Source organism: Lissotriton helveticus, chromosome 9, assembly GCF_964261635.1.
Source record: "Lissotriton helveticus chromosome 9, aLisHel1.1, whole genome shotgun sequence".
NCBI lineage: Eukaryota > Metazoa > Chordata > Amphibia > Caudata > Salamandridae > Lissotriton > Lissotriton helveticus.
Window position 1 is genome coordinate 1,097,533,211 of NC_136070.1, and position 17,860 is coordinate 1,097,551,070.

Sequence of the window (17,860 nt, forward strand, 5' to 3'; positions counted from 1 at the left end):
ATACGGGGGATCATGAGGAGGCCCTTTCCTATCGAGCGAAGTGCTCTGTTTGGCTCGTACGGAACAGCTAGGTCAGACAAGTAGGATGGTGCTTTATGAGAGATAATTCTATAGCACAAGAGGAGTGCTTTAAACAGAATTCTCTTCCTAATAGGCAGCCAATGAAGGGTTGCCAGGGTGGGTTTCGAAGCAGCTCTTCTAGGAAGTCTCAATACTAACCGTGCTGCTGAATTTTGTAGTACCTGCAGTCTCCTAACGTTCTTTTCCGAAGTACCAAGAAGAAGCACGTTGCCATAATCCATACGAGAAGTTACTAGGGCCTGAGTCATGGTACGCCTGGCCTCCAAAGGGAGGAGGTCCAGGGTACGGTTGAGAGTTTTCATGACCCCAAAGCACTTCCCATTACATGGCTGTCAAAAGAGAGTTTGGTATCCACCCATACACCTAGATTTTTGGCTTCTCTGCTAGGAGTGGGTAAAGACCCCAGACAGGATGGCCACCACTCTTTGGTCCAGCTTGTATCCTTACCTCCAATTATTAACACCTCAGTTTTAGAGCCGTTAAGTTTGAGGCAGTGTTGGGTCATCCAATCTGCAAGATCGCTCATACAGGTTTTAAAGTTTTCGGCAGCCAAGAAAGGGGCTTGGGACAGGGAGATCAGCAGTTGGGTATCGTCGGCGTAAGAGACTAGCTCTACGCCGTACGATTGGACCACCCCTGCCAGCGGGGCCATGTAGAGGTTGAACATGGTGGGACTCAGGGCCGAGCCCTGAGGTACCCCCTGGTCTAAAGCTATGCTGTCCGAGAGAAAGTTGCCTCTCTGAACCTGAAAGCTCCGGTTGGTTAAGAAAGCTTTCAGCCAACCCAATGCCTTCCCGGTGACCCCAGCTTTGTTTAGACACTGTAGCAAGATGGAGTGTGCTACAGTGTCAAACGCAGCACTGAGGTCCAACATAATGAGTGCCATGGTCTTACCCTCATCTGCTCCCTCCCGTAAAGTTTCGGTCGCTCTCAGGAGCGCTGTCTCTGTTGAGTAGCCGGATCTAAAACCAGACTGAGAGCTATGTAAAGCATTTTGAGATTCAAGGTGAGCCATAAGTTGAGTATTGGCTATTTTCTCTGCGACTTTTGCTAGGTAAGGTAGCAGGGATATAGGTCTTAAATTCTCTAGGGTTTCCTGATTCACATTGGGCTTTTTTTTATAGGAAGTACGATTGCTTTTTTCCAGTCTTCAGGCAGACAGGCTGTAGAGAAGGAGATTTGTAACACATATCTAAGGTGCGGCTCCAAGACAGCTAGACTAGCAGCTACTATTTTGGGAGGAGCAGGGTCCCGAGGGGAGCCAGATTGAATGCTTTGGCATGTTTTTATGAAGATTTCCGGGGGAGGGACCATGAAATTACACAGGCATAAGTCTGTGGAAGCGGCATCTTCCCTCTCAACAAAGTTGTGTCCTGGTTTTATATTACCCGAGAAGTTGGCATAAATGTCAGTGATCTTGCCAGCAAAATACTTGGCGATCTTGTTGCAAGTATCCACCGAATCATTATGGAAAGTATTGTTCGAAGTAATTATAGAGATTTCTTTAAAGATCTTAAAAAGCTCTTTCGAGGAACTCTCTGCTTCCGTGATACGAGTGTTATAGTGGGATGCTTTGGAGGCTCAAATCATTTTGTTATAGTCTTCTTGAGCTTTTTTATACAAGGTTTTAATTTTTGGGCAGAAATTGATACGCCATGTCCGCTCGAGTTTTTTACATGCGGATTTGGCTAAACGTAGTTCCTGGGTGAACCACAGATTAGCTTTACTGGCCCTCTTGGTGTTGGTCAGCGTGCGAGCAGGGGCAGTGCTATCTAAAGCTGTTAAGATGCGTTTTTGTAGCTGATTATAGGCTGTCTCACAGTCAAACCCTCCAGGAGGACCAGCATTATCAAGTAGCTTAATGAAGATGTCAAGGGAGAAATTTTTCCATTTTCTACATTGATAGCGCTGAGCAGTATCAGGGCTGAGTTCGGTAGCAGCAATCTGTATTTGCATCGGAATCACGAAATGGTCAGACCAGGGTATCGGTAGTGGGGGCAGAGGGAGTACTCCATTCCAGTTCCCAAAAATGGGATCCAACAAATGTCCTAGTTGGTGAGTTGGGTCCTGGTTTTTGAGCTCTAACTGTAAGGAGAGCAAATCATCCTTTAGGTCCGAGGCCTCACTATCAAGGGGATTGTCAAAGTGGACATTCAAGTCTCCCAGCACTAGTAATCTGGTTTTTCTCAGTGCTAGGTGAGTTGTAGCTTCAATAAGGCTAGATGTAAAGTCGTGAAGCCTTCCTGGGGGTCGATATACAAGGATACCTGAAAGGGAGTGTTTCGGCCCTATTAACCCCTTCCATGCTTATGACAGAACGGTTCCGTCATGAGCGACGGTTGAGCTGTGCTCATGATAGAACCGTTCCGTCATCGTTCCATTGGCTCAATGGAACGTTCAGCACAGCGCAGGAATCTGCGCCGCGCTGAAGCGGTTAAGATAGTGAAGGAACCTGCTTCACTATGATCTATTGAGAGAGGAGATAGGGAGCATTCTAAGGGTGCCTTAGTTGCTATAGCAATACCCCCACCTCTGCCATCCTTCCTATTGAGTCTGGAGAGGGAATATCCAGGTGGCATGGCCTCTATTATATCAGGGTCAGAATGCTCATCTAACCAGGTCTCGGTGAGAAACAAGATGTTGAGTTCCTCATCCTCAAGGAGATGATAAATTTGAGTACGATGTTTCTTAAGGGATCTGCAATTCAGCAACGCCGCTTTTAGCAGCCCTTTCGTGTTAAATGTGGTGAGGCATTTATCAGGAGTGAAGGGGCATATAGTGCAGCTATGTATCGATGTAGCCTCCATAGAGTGTTTACAGCGAAGGGCACTGGTAGGGCATAGATCTAACAATTCTTGTCTGTCATACCGTATATCGAGGGACTTAGAGGTGACAGAGGCTATGGCCCCGCGCCCCGTCCGGCCGCGGACGGCCACAGACGGGCTAGACTTTGGCTCGACTTCGGCGCGCAAACGGCGCTCCCGCTGCGCTCGTCCACTGCGCTTGCGTGGGAAGCACATTTATGGAGAAAGGAGATAGGCGTGGCCTAGCGGGTGGGCGTGGCCTCGCATTATCAGCGATGGCGTCCGTGGGATGTTTTCCCTTTCAACAGCGCTAGGAACCGCTGTTTCTAGGGTGCCAACTTGGCGGGACTATCTGCAAATAGCTCTGGGTAGGTGCAGTAATTTAAAACACAGTTGAACACAATTTCACACAGTTTTAAAAACGAACGAAAACACCTCCGGCTTCCGCCTCAGAGGTCTGACATTTCCATGCGTCGCGCAACCAATCAGCGCTTACATAGGCTAGGAGATGGGCGTGGCCTAGCGGGTGGGCGTGGCCTCGCGTTATCAGCGATGGCGTCCGTGGGATGTTTTCCCTTTCAACAGCGCTAGGATCCGCTGTTTCTAGGGTGCCAACTTGGCGGGACTATCTGCAAATAGCTCTGGGTAGGTGCAGTAATTTAAAAACACAGTTGAACATAATTTCACACAGTTTTAAAAACGAACGAAAACACCTCCGGCTTCCGCCTCAGAGGTCTGACATTTCCATGCGTCGCGCTATCACTCAGCGCTTACATAGGCTCGGAGATGGGCGTGGCCTAGCGGGTGGGCGTGGCCTCGCGTTATCAACGATGGCGTCCGTGGGATGTTTTCCCTTTCAACAGCGCTAGGATCCGCTGTTTCTAGGGTGCCAGCTTGGCGGGACTATCTGCAAATAGCTCTGGGTAGGTGCAGTAATTTAAAAACACAGTTGAACACCATTTCACACAGTTTTAAAAACGAACGAAAACACCTCCGGCTTCCGCCTCAGAGGTCTGACATTTCCATGCGTCGCGCTATCAATCAGCGCTTACATAGGCTCGGAGATGGGCGTGGCCTAGCGGGTGGGCGTGGCCTCGCCTTATCAGCGATGGCGTCCGTGGGATGTTTTCCCTTTCAACAGCGCTAGGATCCGCTGTTTCTAGGGTGCCAGCTTGGCGGGACTATCTGCAAATAGCTCTGGGTAGGTGCAGTAATTTAAAAACACAGTTGAACACAATTTCACACAGTTTTAAAAACGAACGAAAACACCTCCGGCTTCCGCCTCAGAGGTCTGACATTGATAGAAGAGTGATGCTCAACACCAATATTAAACAGTAGTATATCAAACTATGAGCATCGAGATAATGTACTATGGTACCTTGTTTGATAAATCGCAGGATCCACCATTTTAAAGGGCCCTTGGTGCCAGCCTAAAAATGTATCTGTGCATACATATAAATAAATCAATCAATATACATTTGCTACCCCAACAGAGGTTTGCGCTCTTTGCCTATTTAATCATTGATCTATTTTCATCTACTTTGTTCTTCTTGTTTCTTTACTTTGAGGCTTTGTAGATGGTTGTGTGCTGGCTGGTCTCCTGGCTGCTTGCTTCTTGCCGTCTGCTATAGCTTTTGAGGTCTCTGTGGAGGGGCTGGTCCTGTATAACACCGCCTAACCACGCAAGTAGGCATCAGTGACTGTGAGTGGGTTCTGCAACTGGATTTATCATTGGGAAGTGTCACAAGGCAGGTCATGGTCTTCAAAATCCTTGGTAGTCCTGGCATTGATAATGTGTCCTGGTTGTGTTTTGATACTTATATCTAACCATGTATTTAGCCAACTTGTCCAAACATCGCGCCATGGTCTGAACGGTGGCCATGTGATGCTCCGCATTGGCTCTAGGTAGCACCCTGTAAGCAGAGATGCCCTATCATCTTCTCCTTCCCCCACAAGATGATATTGATTAGGCTTTGACTTTGATCCTGCAGCACCACAGCCACGCTCAAGGCTGGTAAGAGCGGTGGGGCCAAGTTGGGGGGGATTCAACAGATGACCATGAGGGTAAATAAATAAATAATTAATTTACCTTCATCGTCATCTGTCAAAATACCTCCCCCACCCGGCCCCCCATTCTTACCTTCACGGGCCCCGGCTGGAACACCCATGGGTATGAGTACCAAAACAGAAACTGATAGCCCATTAAACAAATGGACCCCTAATAAGAGAGTCTAACTATAGTTAATGGAGTATCAGGGTTTCATTTGACCTCGAAAAAGGGATCTTAGTTACAAGACAAATCTTTAAAACTATAACTTGTGCACTGCCTTCAAACCTATCCTATATGGGAAAAGCACATCAAATGTGCAGCTACCTGGAAAATTAAACATGTGCATTTTAAACCCATCATAATCAAGTTGAACAACTCCATCCAGTGCACAGAGTCCGTTTGTGTGTGCTGTTTTATATGAAAGTAATATATCAAACAATCTTGTTGTAATATTTCATCTCTTCCTTAACTATCTACTGTCCACAGCACTCTATTATGCTGACCATTACCCTGTATCATCTGTAAGTAAAATATAGGGCCTAATGGTGCATGTTAAATAAGCAGCATAGCCTTCAAAGTCACGTTGGGGCAATAACCCTTCCCCCAGTATTAGGTGAATAGTTGGAGAAATAGCATGGTATTTATCCATTTCTTTAGCTCTCTTCTCATGCACACACTCAGCATCCCATAGTGATGCCATTAGTGTCACTGGTGATGTCATATGCGATTATGCGAGTATTGCCACCAATTATGTCACATGTGATGCCAGTAGTGATGTTCATTGATACGTCATCAGTGATGTTGTGTAAACTCGGGAGCAGAGCAGCTAACTCTGAATGGCAAATGTATGGGTTTTTTCAGATTCTGCATAGTAATCATGTTGTCACTTCAACTTTTCTTTACATGAATGTCTGTGATTTTTAAGAAAATTTTACTTTGCTTTGAATGAAGTTAATTATAACGTATATTTTACAAACATTCATTTTATGAAATACTGTACCCATCCCTCTCCAACCCAAACCTGCTGCTGGTGATCTGTCTCCAGGGGAAACAGAGCACATGGTAAGGCCTTTTGTCAGGTCCTGAGGCCAGCTGCTGTCCCACCTAAGGGTAACTGCTGTATAACCCTATTTATTAGCATTTGTTTTGAGGGTCTTTAACTAAAAAGTGTTTTATTTTTCACATTCGCAGGAGAAACTCTCGCAAGGCGCTTCTCTATTTTGCAAATTGCGAGACGTCCACCGGGAATTTGAAGTTACCAACTATTGGGATACACGTGGTGAGTTCTTTGTGGAGAATAGGTATTCCATTGCTTAGGGTCACTATCTATGGTATAGTCTCCTAACCTGTTGTTTTTATAACAAAGGGATCAATTAGGATTGACTGAAGGAAACTCGTATATTGTCTTTCCGTATTATCAGGTGAGTCAGTACACTCAAGGTAATGCACAACTGATATAAGTTTTCAAAGATTCACGGCTTGATGACCTACCATATATATGTTTTAATATGCATAGTTTGCTTCCCACCGAGTCCTGATGAAGACCCTCGCAGATGTTTAAAAGAACTATGCAACCTTAGCGGGTCAAAACGTTGACCAAATGATATCTGCATGTACTGAATTCCCATGTATTGGGCCCATATTTTCAAATGAAACAGGCCCAACAACTAAGAGATACTGGATAAATTGATACATTGGATAGGCTTTTGCTTAAGCATATTCCCTCGATTTGTCTTTTTGATGGGTAGTATGTGTTTTGGTCTATGTGTTTAATTTTATTCAACTGTATGAACACTTCCACATATTTTCACTGTTTGGAGTGCCTGTGTTTACATTTAATGATACTGATTCATGTTTTAAATACATGGTATTAAAGTAGCATTACAGACCTATGTCTTCCTTGACCCTTGAATTTGGGTTTTTTCACACAAAAAAGAAATTAATTTTCTGATTGTATGAAGAACAAGAACTAATTAGCGGACAGAACCATTTGTTTACGTCCCTGGACCTCCTCAGTCCACTTGTGCCATCTCACTCAAATCACCTATCCATTACTTATGCTGTGCACACGGATTTCTGTGAACAGGGCCTGGTCTATGATCTTGCTCAGAGGGAGCAAGGCACAATCCGAGGCATTCAGCCTGTTCCTACTGCATGTCCACAGAAGCTATTGTGTAGAGGCTTTGGCTGTGTCTAATGTGAGGTGGGGCTACGTTCTGACTTTTGCCTTACCCCCATGTCCATAGAGTCCACTGAGTTTGACCTTCACCTTACTAAACTTTGTTTTCAATAACAGCTCAAGCTTGAAAAGTAAGAGTTCCATAGGTAATTATCATCAATGGACAGAAACATTCTTGCATAGAAACTGGAAACATGAAGAAAGAAAAACATAATTATTTATTTTACCAGAATAGGTGACACATTCTGTTTGACTATATGTGTTCGTATGCTTGTTTTCATACTTATTTATTTATATATATATTTTTATTTCATACTTATTTATTTATATATTTGTTTTATTATTTATATGTATATTCACGGAAAAAACACAGGTTACATGAGCGTTATAGTTAGGCTGACATTTCACTTTTACAAAACCTGTGAAATTCAGCAGTTATAGTTAGCTGAGCTAACTATAACTCTCGCCCCTGCAATGCACTGGTGATGATGTCACATATTACATCACTCATAACATCTCAAATTACATTACTGATAACGACTGATGACCGCTTCAGGATGAGGGCTGCGTCACCCCCCCCTACACTTTTGAAGGTAGCCCCGGGGAGCTGGTGGTCCCCGGGGCTGCATGGGGGGCAGGAGCCCTTCACATATTTTTTTAGAATTAAGCTAAGCGAGGTGGTGATCCCCAGGGCTGTGGGCGGGGGGGCGAAAAGCCCCCTCATGTAATCTTTAAGCCCTGGGGAGGTGGCTCCCGAGGGCATGCGGCGCTTGTGCGGGCCCCCGCATCATTATTTTTGCTTGCCCCTGGGACCTGGCCCACCCGGGAGCTTAAACAAAACTAAGCCCGGGCTTAATTTGTTTTTACTTTTCGGGCGGATTTGCAGATCCAGCACAAATCCCACTGGAATGTTAAAAAAATACTTTCATTTGCCCTTGGGGTACCTGAGCAGACCCTTTTCTTGGTTTTTACCATTTTGATACCTTTTTTCTTGAAAATCGGTTGAACGGCTGTCAACAGCTGGTTTGAAGTGTTGGCAACCAATCAGATCGTGAGTTCGAGATCGGGAGAGTTTGCGGATCCTCCGCAGCCATATTTGTATATCTGAGAAATTTTTACATTTCTCAGGAACTACTGAATGGATTTACACCATTTAACAAAAAGAGTGCACTCTGGACCAAGAGCTACATTTCTGCCAAATTTGGTGCAGTTCCATTCAGCAGTTTGGGCTGTAGCCATGTCTAAATTTTCCTACAGAAATTAACATGGAGAAAACGCATTTTGGAACCCCCCATTTTCTTGGCCACCGCTTGAGAAATCACCCTGAAACTTTCAACACAGCAGCTGAAGTGAGTAGGCCATTCGTTTTGAAAATGATTCGCAAAGATTTGTCATACCGTGCCAAAGATATTGGCAAAAGAAAAAACGCTTTTTGAATAAAAACAAGGTCCTAACTATAACCACCTACTGGCAATATAAATAACTAAATAAAAAATAAATATATATCTATATATATATATATATATATACATATATATATCTATATTCACTGAAAAAACCATAGGTTATAGACAATATATAGTTAGGAATTAGCATTTACAAAACCTTATTTTACTCACACAAAACCATTGAAATTCCATATATAGTTAGTTGCACTAACTATATATCGCGCACCCGCAATCCACTGCTGATGATGTCACATATTACATCATTAATGACATGGTCAGTGACATCACTGATGACATCACTGATGACATCTCAAATGACATCACTGATGACATCACTGATGACATCTCATTTGACATCAATGATCACATCACTGATGATATCATTCATGTGACAATACAATGCATCTCCTCACACTTTAATATAACCTCTGTTACACCCAGTGTTAAATACAGAGTATAATTTTTGAAACCTTTGTTACACCAATACTAGTTACTACATACGCACTCACTGATTCCTACGTCTACACACACATTCACTCATTCACCCATACAATCATTCATACATACAATCACTCATCTTTACAACACTATCATATGCACTCATACACCTATACAGACACTCACACTCTGCCACTCATCCATGGAGTTACTCACACACCTAGTCAGTCCTGTAAAGAATCAAGCACACTTCCATTTTCTCATCTATACAGTTAAACATAGAACACCTTACATTTTCAAACATATACTACACACATACTTACTCTCTTATACAATCACTGATACGAGTACACATTCATCTGCACAGAGTCACACACCTCCCAGCCAGCCACACACACACTCAGTCTCCCATACAAATACTTGGGCAATCAATCAATAACCCATATAGTTACTCATATAGCTACTGATCAACACATGCAGCAGTTTACAGAACAACAGACATAATGATGCACAAATTAAGACAGTTTAGTCACTAACCCATGCACTCAGTGAGACATATTTAATCACTCACTCATACAGTCAGTCATGCACCTACTAAATCATTCATCCAGACACTTATACATCCACTCATTCTTCAATATGTAAGACATATTTAAACTTTACAGAAACATAAAATTACTGGATGTTGTTTTCAGTGATGTCATCAGTGATGTCATTTGAGATGTCATCAGTGATGTCATCAGTGATGTCATTTGAGATGTCATCAGTGATGTCACTGACCATGTCATGAATGATGTAATATGTGACATCATCAGCAGTGGATTGCGGGTGCGCGATATATAGTTAGTGCAACTAACTATATATGGAATTTCAATGGTTTTGTGTGAGTAAAATAAGGTTTTGTAAATGCTAATTCCTAACTATATATGGTCTATAACCTATGGTTTTTTCAGTGAATTTCAATGGTTTTTTAATAGCAAATAACAAAAGCTTTAAAATGTATTTTTCTTTAAATCAAAAAATATATTTTACATGTTTTTAATACAATTTTTTTTTAAATTATTTTTTTTGTTTCGCTCCCGGTCCGCGAACTGGTTAGCTTACCGTTAGCTCAATTTGGTGCCGCGACCCGGTCCGCGAACCGGTAAACGTTCCGTTTGCACAACTGCCGCGTTAGAAAACAACATCGTGACGCGTCGCGTCAGCGTGACGTGTCGCGTTGTCGCGTGATACGTCATATGACGCGCCACGTTAGCGTACCCGGAAGCGAACCGGTACGCGAAGCGAGGCGCGAAGCGCAGCGTCCCGGAAGCGATCCGGGACGCGGCGCAAAGCGAGTAACGTAAACACAACAGGTCATGTGACTTGGTAATAACACTTTTCATTGGTTCATTTCACTTTTGGTTTCCTAATGATGTAAGACTAGGTCATGTGATCTAAAATTAACACTTTTCATTGGTTTAGAACTATTGTTTTTCCCAAATGATGAAAACCCCTCCTTCTTTCCTCACTCTGACTTTCATCTTTGTGAGAGAAAGACCCTTTGTGATCACTGAGCAATGGCTTCATTAGTAGCTTCAGCTGGTTCTTCCCGACCACCTCCACCACATCCAAGGAAGAGAGGACCACCTGCTGAAGTTATCATTCAGCAAGAAGAGGAAGAAGAGGAAGAAGAGGAAGAGCAGGAAGAGAGGCATTTTTTGCGTGAGGAGCCCAGGAGGTCTCATGTCAAAGAAAATTATATTTGGCAATTTTTTACATATCCCCGGGGCCCAAAAAAAGTCAATGCACGGTACGTAACTTGCCTTATATGTAAAGATAGACTGTCCAGAGGGACCGAGAAGAAGTACAGTTACGGCAACTACACAATGCATCGGCACATGAGTAGGTGGCATCCTATCAACTACAGTGCTGCGCAGTTATGTGACGAGCAAGATAATCCCCTTTCTATGGCCAGAAGATCAGTTGTACAGGAAGTGACGGGACCAGAGGCGAGGGAGATGGTTCCAAATATACAGATGAGGTTTGGGGAAATCAAACAAGTGTGCGTGCGTTGCAGTCAGTTGATTTGCTACAGAGAAAGTAGCATCACTCTAATCAACAGAGCTATCGACAATCATGATTGTCCGAAACGCCCCAGAGAATAAATTCTTTTTTTTTTGTTGCTCCTGTTGAGCCCTTTACAATTAATCGTTTTTGTTTCCCCCCCCAAAAAAAACCAAAAAAAATATAAAACCGTTCAGAAAATACAAAAAAAGTAAAAAAATGTTCAGAAAAATAATAAAAAAATATAAAACAACAAAAACAATAAAAAAAAAAGTTCTTTTCAGAACTACCTCCCCGTTATAAAAAAATTGGTAGAATATTTGGAACTCTGTAACCTCTATTTCTCTTAGTTCGCTTCCGGGTTCGCTCTCCGGTACGCGAACCGGGAGCGAACCAAAAAAATTTTTTTAAAAAGAAAGAAGAGTAAGTATAAGGGAAGGAAACAGACAGTTATGTTAAAAGAAAGACAGCTCTAGGGAGTAAACTAGAGATACTGTTTAATAGATCTATTTACTGAAGAAAAGATTTAAGAGGGTATAATTGTGAAAAACAAAATAGATAAAGAAGTGAGGAAAAAAAAGGAGAGTAGAAGAATAACGAACAAGAGTTTCTTAGAGAATATGAGTGAATGTTCAAAATAAGATTAAAACATGTGGAATAACAGAGAGAAAAAACAGAATGCCGAAAAGAAGAAGTAACAGAAAAAGAATGATTGAAACAGCAAAGAAATCTAAATAACATAGGGGCATATTATCAACATAGGCGATAAAAGTTTTGCTGCTTTTATTGGCAGAAATCTGCCGCTAAAGCCGCTTTTGCAGCAGTTTTCTGCCGATAAAAGCAGTGGTAATTTAATTGGCTGTGTTGATAACATGCCCCTTACTGTGCTTCAACTACACAGAGAAAGCATAATGAACAAGTAGTGAAAGAGTGATCAGTCAGAGACAGTGAGAGTAATAGAGACGGAGTTAGTGAACAAGAGTGAGGCAACTATGAGAAAAAAGGGACTGAGAAAAAGAGTGGAAGGAGTAGAGTAAGTAAGTAATAGAGAAAGGAATGAGGGAAGTAGCAAAGGCAGGAAAGTGAGGGTTAAAGAAATGAAGTAGTGAAACTAATAGTAGTTAAATGAGATAGAAATGAAACGAAAAGAGTACAAAACATTTACCTTATAATTGTCGTTAACTTAGTCACTTGTTATTTTTATACTTTCAATCTGTGAAAGAGATAACAAACATTTGAAAAATATTAAAACATATATTTAAAAATTAGAAAAGACAAGGGAAAAGATTGAAGGACAAACAGTTTTTCAACAACTTTGACACTTACAGAAGCTTCTGCTTCTCCAGGCCCCCTACACAGTCCTAAAGATATACATTTTAAACTAACAGTATCTTGATGCAGATGAAGTAAGGCCTATCTTGGAACATGGTGCATCTTTTGCACTGCTGTTGTCTCACAAAAGTGACGCAATGGCAGCGCAAAAGAGGTGCACAATCATCATAAAACTGTTCCTAACATTTTAAATGATTGTTTCAGGATGGCAATAAGGTGTGTCCTATCCAGACGTTTGTTTCAGGTGAGGCCTACTCAGGGTTGCAGATCAAATTTAGGCTTGTTCAAGAGTACAGAGGAGATAATACATGTGCAGGCCAACCAATAAAGTTCAGACTTCTTCTGTTTCCCTGGACAGGCCTAAACTTCATCTGCACAATGTGATTCATAATGTTAGGAAACACAGGTAATGTATTTCAAAAACGTGCAATTTCTTTTGCTCATTTCACAATCACATCACTTGTGTTTCCTTTGGTTAGGTATCTCATTGTGCAGATGTAGTCCAGCATATGAAAGAGTACGCACTGCATGCAACAACTTTGACACTTACTGAAGCCTCAGCTTCTCCATACCCCCTACACAGTCCTAATTATATACATTTTAAACTGACGGTATCTTGCTGGAAATGAACTGAGGCCTATCTTGCAACATGGTGCATCTTTTACACAAAAGTGACGGAGCAGCGGCGTAAAAGAGGCACACAGCCTTCATAAAACTGCCCTTAACATTTTAAATAATTGTTTCTAGATGCTGATAAGGTGTAACCTATCCACAGATTTGTTTCAGGTAAGTCCTACTCAGGGTTGCAGATTAAATTTAGGCTTGTTGAAGAGTATAGAGGAGATAATACATGTGCAGGCCTACTAACGAAGTGAGTCATGTCCACTGCACTCTTGAACAAATGTCAGACCTCCTCTGTCTCCTGGAACAGGCCTAAACCTCATCTACACAATGTGATGTGTAATGTTAGGAAACACAGGTAATATAATTGAAAAACGTGCAATTTTTTTTGCTCATTCCACAATCACATCACCTGTGTTTCCTTTGCTTAGGTATCTCATTGTGGAAATGTAGTCTATCATATGAAAGACTACGTAGAATGTGAGCACCGTATGCAACAACTTTGACACTTACAGAAGCCTCACCTTCTCCATGCCTCCTACACAGTTCTAAATGTACATCATAAATACAAACAGTACAGAATTAATTATACATGTTAAATGGTTTATTTTTGCTGTTCTCAGAATGTATCAAATTTCACTAAAAACAGTGACTTGAAGGTATTCATCATATAACAGCGGGGAAAAAAAACACAATCAAAATGATTGTGTTTAAAAAAAACATATAACATAACCAATCAGAAATCAGAACTCCTCAAAAGTAACTTACTTTCCATGACGTCAAAGGATGTCCTATGAACAGCTTACACTCGGTTGTCCTGTTTTTATTTTCAGCCCGCCACTTTCTGAAAGAAAACCTCCATCGTTGTGAAAAATATGTTACATACAATAAATGACTTCTCGCTCTCTACCACACGTTTCCACAAGGTCAAATCATGTAAGAGCCATTTATAACTCTTGGAATTCTTGTAAGCAAATCCCGTCATTTTCTATTTCCGCAACTTTCAGAAAGAAAACGTTCAAGATCACTTTCACAATCCTGGACTAGTAATATCTTACCCTTCTTGCTCACTCATGTTCTGCATTTCCTATGACACTGATACTGCTTACTATGAAGCAGACTTAGACTACCTCTATGACTACTACAATTATTTAATTCTCTACATCACTTTTAATCACAAAGCAATATAAAACAGTAGATAAAACTGTATCAACCCCTAGAATCATTATACGCCAGTTACCTACCCTAAATTCACTTTTCTGAAAACAGAAAGTAAGAATATTTTTATGTAAAAAGGCAACATTGCATCGTAGTCAAATGGCAATAATTTCCGAAACAGCAAATTTTTTTACATTTTCAATAAGCTGTGTGATAAGCGGATCTTGTCAAATGACCATCATGCCATATAATAGCTGCAGTTACAAATGTTCTTCCTAAAATCAACGACTGTGTAGCCACAACATTTGTAATTAAAGTTGAAGACTTACTTTCATCAGGTTTATATAGTTGGATTTTTAAAATGACATTATAATCAAAAGTTTGGACAAATAATCTAGACAGCATTGCAGACTTACATTCCCTCTACTCCATGTCTTGATTGGCTGCGTGAATTAGCTTATAAAAAGAAACAGTTTTTCAGAACTAATTCAAAGTGCAGTTATTTTTCCATGACGTCAAGTGTTATGGTAAGAACACCGTTTGCTTTGGGAAATACTCTGTTGTCGTTCAACTAATCTCTGCCCAACACTTTCTATAAGAAAATCTTCTTTTTTTCCAGGAACTATTTAAAACTCAAAAATAACTTTTGACTCTGTACTACACTTATCCTCAAGGCCAAATCGTGTAGGAGCCATTAGAACATCTTGAAATTCCTCAGAGCAAATCCCGAGATTCCTTCTCTAAAATTTTGGTTTTAAAAACACCAGGTAAGAATTTTTAAGGTCAAAAGGTAATTTTTTTGTGAAAATTAAAACAGAATCGTTGCAGAATGACCAGCCATTTCTAGACTTTAAATAAGCTGTGTAATGTCCTGATGTTATTGAAGGACCATCATGATATATAATTGCTGCAGTTACAAAAGTCCTTCCTGATATTGACAACTGCGAAGCAACAACATTTTTAATTAAAGTTGTCAATTTTGTTCCATCAGGCCTACATCGTTGGAACATTAAAATGACATACTGGCCATATGTTCGTATAAATAATGTTGACATCATTTCAGATTTACATTGGCTACACTCCATGTTGTGATCAGCTGCTTTTACTAGCTTATTAAAGGAGACTGATTTACTGTCTGGCAAAGTTAAATATATAAATCTTTCTGAGTCTACACTAGTAGTACTTGATACCCTACAGTTCTCGCAGTCATGCTGCCATTGATAAGAAAGCCCAAACAGGTGATCTACATCTACACCTTCAGCATGCAATACATCAAGCATATACATTAAAAACTCCTGACAATCTTGCTGAATATTTTGAGAGAATTGTGTTTGACCTGAACATCTGTCTAACAGATTTCGAATTTCAGACACACTTTCTATTTTTGTTCTATCAGTGCTACATTTCTCTAACACAGAATTTAACAAACTGCAAAATCTTTGATCAGAATTGACCACAATCTCTTCTTTTACATTTTCTAGAGAAAACAAAACATTAACCACTACATTAGCATAGCAGTTGACACCAGAACTGTTTTCAAATTGAAAACCAACAACATCTTCAACAGAATCCTTTTTGTTTCTGCTTATAATTTCAGGTTCATCGACTTTTCGTCTTTTTGCTACAACCTCCCTAGTATTGGTCACATTTCTTCGTTTCCGGCCTACCACACGTTTCTCAAACAAAGGATATTGAGGCAAATGTGGCGCATACTCTCTTCTTAACCTATTGTATTCCTTAACACAATCTAGATCCGCACAAATGTTTGTGAAATCACACTCAATCAAGTACAATCCCGATAAAGTTCTAACTTGTGACAATGCCACATATGCCATACCCTCCTTGAACACAGAACTGCCAATATTCACCAAAGCACTGTCTACACTTAAACCTTGCGATTTATGGATTGTCACCGCATATGCCAAGCAAACAGGAAACTGCTTACGGCGAACATATAAGTCTTTTACAAGCAAAAATCTAGCAGAACAACGACCAATTAGCTGTACTTCCTCAATGCCATCAAATTTAATTTTTAAAAATTCAATTCCATCTCTATTTCTGTATTTCACAAAATCAACAACATTACCCATTGATCCATTTACCAGACCTCTTTCAACATGTAAATTCCTTCTTAAAATTATACGGCAGTTTAAGCACACATTCAGAGTCTTTTCAAAACCTGCAGTTTTAGATATAGTCTTCTCTAATGAATCCAATTTTGTTTTCAAATTCTCAGACAAAATAATTGTTGATCCCATATGCTCTACTCTGTCAATAGCTTCCAGTTTCACAATCTCTTGGTTTTCTAAATGCAACATTTTGTTGTTGAAGATGGCACATTCTGCAAGAGTTGGCATCAAACATATTCCAGATTTCTTCTCAGTAATTTTCTGAAAAATATTCTCAGGCACAACATCTTGTTCTGGATATAAATTTGACAGTAATCGTGCATGTAAAGCTTCTTTCCCATGCTCGGTCACTTTTCCAATTCTAACATCTTGTAGAATATTCTTGTAATCTTCATCCTTCGCCTGACGCATATTTTCATGCAGTTCAGCATAATTGAAGTTTAACCATATATTGACGTTGCCAATGCTCCCTAGGCACTTCCTGGTATCTTCATGCGTGAGCATTTTGAACACAGGTTGTCCTTTCACTGGTGTCAGCTGCAGAAGATCTCCGAAAACAATGATGTGTTTGCCACCAAATAACACATCATACTCTGTTTTGAGAACTTCTTGCATTCTCAAATGCACAAAGGCAAGCATGACATTGGAAACCATGCTTACTTCGTCAATGATAAGAAGTTTCATTTTCCTCAAGACTCTTGAAACTTCACAACAAGCATCTCCAGATAACTTGTGGTATTGTAATTTGTTGTCATGCTCCACTGGCAGCATCAGTAGATGATGCAAAGTAATACCTTTAATGTTATGTGCTGCCAGTCCAGTTGGAGCGGTGACAACACAAGACAGCGATGACTCAGTCCTTTCCTGCAAATAACATGAAATTGCTTTAATGAGGAAACTTTTTCCAGTTCCCGCTTCTCCACTCACGTACAGTCGAACAGGCTTCAACGACGTACATGAGCACTCTTTCTTCTCATGACTTAATCCATGATCAATTTGCTTGGTAACTTCGTCATATATTTTCCTCTGCTCAAAGTTGAGTTGTCTTTCCAAGTCTTCTAAGTTAACCGCATCCTCCTGAGCATGTGCCATAGCTCTTTCCACTTCATTCATGGCAGTGGCAGCTTCATTTTCGATAACAGGTCCTCCTAGTGGATCCTGACTCAATGAAACAGAACTCTGACTGTCCTGAGAACTGTCTCTGCCAATCTCGGCTGCAATCGTTGCTTCCTGCTCGATTTCCGCATTCAACATTTCTAAATATTTGGGAAAAGCAGGACATTCTATGGTCTCCTTGGCGGCAGTGAAAGAGTCTTCGTAACAGAGGAAATCTCCAAGCAGTTCCTCTTCTGCACGCCAAGGCTTGAAAAGTTGCAAAAGTGCTAAATAGAAAAACTCCTTTTTTTCAGGAGATTCGCCACTCAATTTTCGATGGTTTACCAAGTGGCATTTTCTTTGCTTGACCAGACATCCCTCACTTCCAATTACAGCATACACTCCTTTCTCAATATCTTCTTTGATGTTCCTCTTGAATATGTAATTTTGTAGAACCTCATACAGACAAACATTCTCGA